The sequence below is a fragment of the Camelus bactrianus genome, chromosome 9, assembly GCF_048773025.1.
Source record: "Camelus bactrianus isolate YW-2024 breed Bactrian camel chromosome 9, ASM4877302v1, whole genome shotgun sequence".
Taxonomy (NCBI): Eukaryota; Metazoa; Chordata; class Mammalia; order Artiodactyla; family Camelidae; genus Camelus; species Camelus bactrianus.
The window spans coordinates 30,053,560-30,059,559 of record NC_133547.1 but is presented as its reverse complement, the minus strand read 5'-3'; the positions used below and the strand labels follow the sequence as shown (position 1 = coordinate 30,059,559).

Sequence of the window (6,000 nt, the reverse complement as noted above, 5' to 3'; positions counted from 1 at the left end):
AAGTCTTCCTCTTCAGTCAAGATCTCTCTCATGTGCTTCAGATGTGTTTATCCAATTGGCTATAGACATTTCTTCCTGGATTTCCACCCCACCAGTGCAGTTCCCTTAATTTGATACAGGAAAAAATATGGGGCCAGAGAATGGCCGTGTCCCAGCTCTTCACTGAGTCCCTGGGATGGGCCCCGCCAAGTGTGGGTCCTTGTTGGCTTCGTACAGGAAAGAATTCAAGCGTGAGCCACAGTTGAATAAAGGTAGATTTATTCAGAGAGCTACATACTCCATAGACAGAGTACAGCCTGTTTGAGGAGGCAAGAGAAAAGCCACGAGGTGTGGGGCTTAGCTGCTCAGTTTAGAGTAAAAGTAGATCCACACTCCACAGACAGAGTGCAGGTCATCTCACTGCGCAGGGACAGCGGCAGCGAGCTGTGGGGATTGTAGGTGTCATGGGCTCCGTAACGTCATTCGCTAGCACGTGGGGGATTATTCCAACCACTTTGGGGAAGGAGCTGGGAGTCCCAGGAACTGGGCCGTCACTCACCCCTTGACCTTTTATGGTCAGCCTGGGAGCTGTCCTGGCACCTGTGGGAGGGCCACTTAGCATGTTATTGTATTTCAATGAGTGTAGAGTGAAACTCAGAGACAACTGAGAGTTGACACTTGCACCATCCGGTGCTAATTGTGTGTCATTCTTTTAATGGCTGTGCCCCACCCCATTCCCTCCCATGTCAATTCATTCTATGTCACTTTTCAGAGTCATGTTGATTTTTCTACTACAAATGCCTCTCTGCATTGTTTCAACACACAATTCCAAGGCCATGTCTTTTGTAAAGACTTTCCTAAACCTTACATTACACCCTTTATGTTCAGGCTGGTAAAGAATGCTGAGGCTGCAGATGAGTAGGTTTTAAACAGTTATGGAATGGGGAGGAATTCCTGCATAACAAATAGAAATTGAGTGTGGGCCACCTTGTGGAACTATTACACATGCTAAGGCAAAGATAATTTAGCTCATATTTCACGACTGCTTTTGGTAATAGCTATTAGAGCTTAGTAATAAAGTAAGTAATAAATATGAATTTATTGAACTGAATTATAGGAATAGAAGGGTTAGAAACCCAATCAAATACCAATATTTTTAAAATGCAATTCATTTTTATACTATAACTTCCTGGATTTGTAAAGTTATCCTCAACTGTTTATGAAAGTCTATATTTACTGGAAAGAAGAACAAGAAATTGTTTTAAATATATACTATAAAAACACTTCTCTCAAAATAGCTATACATAAAAAACATTCAGACATTCTGCAACATGCAAAAAGGTCCAATCATATTCTTTGTAATATTTAGGACAGTAGAAGAATTGATTTGGCCAGCTGGCTCTAATTTAACGAAATTATATTTTCATATTCAGTCCTAGTAACAATGAACATTGTTTTCTCAGCTGGTGAGGCACAACATAGCATTCTACTATCAACGGAAACCTGGAATCCAATCATAGTCATGGCCAAAAGGAGCGACACAATGACACGACAAAGGAACATCCATCGGGGTTTGATGTCTGCTTTGGAAAGGACCGCAGCTGGAACCATGGGACCTCATCATGACGCAGCTGTTCGTGATTTCACGGTAATGTCTGAGGTCAGTGATCATGCATACTGGGGACAGATATGCATGAAACTACTAGCCCTGCCTGGCAGCGTGCTATGGCGGAGCAAGCCAGACCTCAGGACGAGGACTCCAGAAGCCAATGTCAAGTATACTACCAAATATAGCCTAGATCAAGTCACATGCCTTCTTTAGCCCTCAGTTTTAACATCTGTAAAAATACCTGCTTTAAGACTTTAGGTCACCTCTAGTTCTGAAATTCTTTTATTTTTAGACAATGTCAACATGGAGCCAAGACAGGAAGCTGCAGGAAAATAGAAGGCAAATTTAAGGTAATTTTCTAAATTTACCCTGTCTCCTCTTGTATTTTTCACAATCCCCTGAAAGATGAAGAATATGAGAAAATCAGAGTCCAAGAGGAAGGGGAAGCCCAGGCAAGGGGACTGACATGTTCTTCTAAGTGCTTGGAGTTTCAAGGCTGAATCACATGGGACTGGGTATGTCATGTGGGAAGTTATCATCACTGCACAATAAGGGAAAGAAGAGTTGGCTCCAGTCACTTTGCTATTTTTTTTTCTTCCCCATCAAAGATAAACTATTTATGGCTACATGCCTGAGATTATAAACGGCTACTTCTCCATAAAGCCATAACGGGCTGCTTATTCAACTGCTGTCTCTCCACTCCAGATTCACCCTTCCAGGCTCTTTTGTGAAGCTGGGGTTTGGCACAGTGAAAACTATGTTTCTTCTTTGCCAGTAGGGAGGACTAGACAGAGAATGGAAGACTGGAAGAAGGGTGAAGTGACTTTTTCCTGTTTTCCTGTTATTCCCATCAGCATTCCCTCAGCGATACATTTTAGTCTAGCAGTAGAAATTGGCTCCATCCCTAGGATCCTTCAGTAATCTCAGAACCAGCACCCCCAGCAGCTTGCACATCCCTCCTCAGTGCTTGGAGCTCCAGGTCTTCAAAGCTGCCAGCTCTGACAATTCTGTGCTCTTCTCTTTGCTCCTTAAGCATACACAAGGCTTCTGTCTGCCGTCTGAACCTTCTCTTTCAGGTAAGACAAGAACTGGGGTCTTGTCCCTTCCCCTTTTGGGGTGACAAGCCCAGGAGGTGCTGCCCCCTGCAGTTGTCATCCTCATATCTCCTCAGTGCTTCATTCTGTTCTTTCATTCTGTCATTACCCATGTAGCCCCTTCTTGTGTTAAATTCCCACTCTCAAAATACCTAGTGTGGTTTTAGTGTTCCAGACGTGGCTCTCGCTCATACGCCGTCTGTGATCTGAAAGTTGTCTTTTTTTGGCAGCTCTTTTACACCACACTCAGCACTTTCAGTACAAAAGAATGAATGAACGTTCCTACGAGCAACCTCGGGAGATCCATAAAAGGTAATAATCACACTCCCTTGGTTCTCACTAGTAACATTTATCAGCGTTATTATCCCGAACTATTAACATTCATGGCTTACAGATTCAGGTCTCTTCGAACTTCATCTCTAAAAACCTACTATAGTCACCATAGTGCAGTGGGGGACAAAGGAAGGGTTAATTTTACTGAAGGCACAGAAATGTAGGCTTGTCTAAGGCTTCAGACCAATTGAGTGAAAGAGTGAGAAATCTAACTCAAGTTTCTGGAATCCTAGGGTGGACTATATCAAATTGCTTCAAAAAGTTAATTCATAAGAATTTTTTAATAAAGTTCAAGGAAGCACTTTTCAAGTTTTCCTGACAATATGAGAACACAAGTCAGTACAAATATTGAACAATACTAACTTGCACATATGCAGTCCTGTATAGTTAACGATGCACTTTCAAGATTCTTCCATTGATTTCGTCTCACAACTTCAGAATGCTGTTGATGCAGAATTCTCATCCGCACTTACAGAAACTGAGATTCCAGGAGGTTAAAGTGACTTATTCAAGATCACCCAATGAATAAATAGATAAACGCCAACTCATATAAGAAACAAGTAAATAGCTCTATCCACCCCCAGTCAAATAATCTCTCCACTGTGTTAAACTGCCTAGCTATTATCATATATGTTCATGCTAGCATGAATGTAACTACTTCCATTCTCTTTATAAAAAAAAAATAAAATATCCATCAACAATTACCAGGAGCCATTGGAAGAGGATTGTATTCGTCATTGAATTATTTCATAATCAATAATATTTTAACTTACCAAAAACCGAAAAACATCAGCTGAGTTCAGATGACCATAATGGGCAGAGATAAAAAGTTGCTCTGTCACTGTAAGAAATCATTATTAAGCAAAACAAATAATGAAAGCAAACCAAGTTCTACCAAACCTTTTTAGAGAGTAACCTGCCTTTGCCTGGGTGGTATGTTATTAGCATCTGAAAGAAAACCAGGATTTTGCTCCAAGCAGCAGATTCAAAGTTAATGCGCTAAGGACACTGCCTCTTTGCAATTCATTTGATAATACAATACTTTGCTGAATAAAGAGAGCCGCTTGGTCTTTACACATTGAGCAATTGTTCATCTGCAAAAATGTCAGAATGCCAAAACCCCAAAGAAGCAAGTTGCAAAGGATTTCCAGTTTCTTAGATAAGACCTTAAAACAATATATAATATCACTCAGAAATACATACATACATGTAATAATGGCAAAGTCATCCTGTTCTGAATTCAAAAGTGAAAGAAATCTGGAAGGCTTCTCAGTCTGTATTTTTAGGAATTCACTATGACTGTTTAAGACAAGATTCAGGTCAAGTATCAGCCATGCTATTTTATTTCAAGCCATTGTCTATGATAAGAAATAGCAATAGGATATTTGATGATGCGTCACTACCAGGATGCCATCGGGCTCTTTGCCAACATCCTCCTCTACATCCAGAGGACCAAGAGCATGTTCCAAAGGACCATGTACGAATATGAGATGATTAACTAGCAGAACGAGCAGACGCACGCACTGCTGGCCATCGCTCTCACCAGGTAGCCCATGCGTAGTGACGAGAGTGTTCACCTCTAACTGTGGGAGAAGCATGCGGACAGGATGCTGTGCACGCAGAAAGGTGACCCGCAGGTCTGCGGGGAACCCTTCAGCTACTCCTGCCCCAAATTCCTGTCACCAACCATGACAACGTGCACCTCAATTCCACAAGGAGCCTTTCCAGCAGCAGCTGAAGGTGTTTCCCCAATGAGGTGCAGCAGCTCCCTCCACCACCATGACTGGCCAAGCTGGCCGGCTTCCTGGACCTCGCAGAGCAGGAGTTCAGAATCCAGCTTCTTGTCTTCAAACACAAAATGAAAAACCTGGTGGGGACCAGTAGCATCTCCGCCCTAGGTGGCAAATTTCAGTCGGCCTCCAAAGTTGGCTTCTACATCGATAAAGACATGATCCACGTCACAGACTCGCCAGGCCTGTAGGGATTTCTTCATCCGGCAGAGTCACAAATTTGAAGAGTTCAGCTGAACTCTGAAGAAGATGGGACAGAGACTCTGAGTACACTTACACCTGCTTCACTCAGGAACCTATTTTGATGTCAAAGTAGGTGGGGAGTGTTTTTGCCTTCATGAAGCTTTTACTTGGCTCAGCGATCGGCCAGTCAACTGAGTTGAAGTTTATTTGAATCAAAGACTGAAATGTTTTAAATAGGTCTCAATCAAGGAAATTTGGAGCCAGAAAAAAAAAAAAAAAAGAAAAAAATAGCAATAGGAAAAAAAATTCTTATTATTTTAAACCACGATGACAATTTAAGTAAATGAAACTGACAGTCACCATCTGTGGTGACTACAGGTGCATTCAAGAGTGTGATTTAACACTGTGCGTTCTGTCTGCTGTAATTGACCCTGTGATTCAAAGACAGTGTGGGTTCTGCGCAAGATTTCCAGCCTTGAGCGAATCCAAGGCCCAAAGCGACCCAGGGTTTTCAATGCTGAGCCTTTGCTAGTGCGTGTTCGAGCCTCCACCACTGTGTATCCTGCCTCTTCATGCCACAAGCCCACTGCAGCATGCTGGGGGCCGAGCTAGGATAGGAGGGTCCCTTGTCAACATTCAGCTTAGGAATCTGACCATGAGAACCCCTCCTCTTCCTCCCCTGTGAATGCCTTCCCTGATTGTAGAACCTCTGCTAACTGGAAAGTCAAAAGCAGCTCCTCCTTTCCAAATTCTGTTGGCAGGGAGACACTGCAGGGGGAAAACTGGAAATCTCCCGTAAGATTCTAACAGATCTACCTGGTGCAGGCTTTGGAAACGACCATAAGTATTGCTAAAAAAAAAAACAAAGAAACAACGGGCCCAAAATGGAGTCACTTGCCCATGTCACCAAACCAAGCCACGCTAATATCCAGTCTAATTGTAGTTTCAGCCTCTCCCAGAAACATGACCTTTAATCAGTCAGTCTGATCACCGGATGAGCACTAGTAAGGTA

The 6,000-nt window shown here is 42.6% G+C and overlaps 1 pseudogene; it reads left to right on the top strand.

The window, feature by feature from the left end:
* The first annotated feature begins 1,522 nt into the window (after positions 1–1,522).
* LOC105065383 (eukaryotic translation initiation factor 3 subunit L pseudogene) lies at positions 1,523–5,247 on the top strand (annotated as a pseudogene).
* Positions 5,248–6,000: the final 753 nt, after the last annotated feature.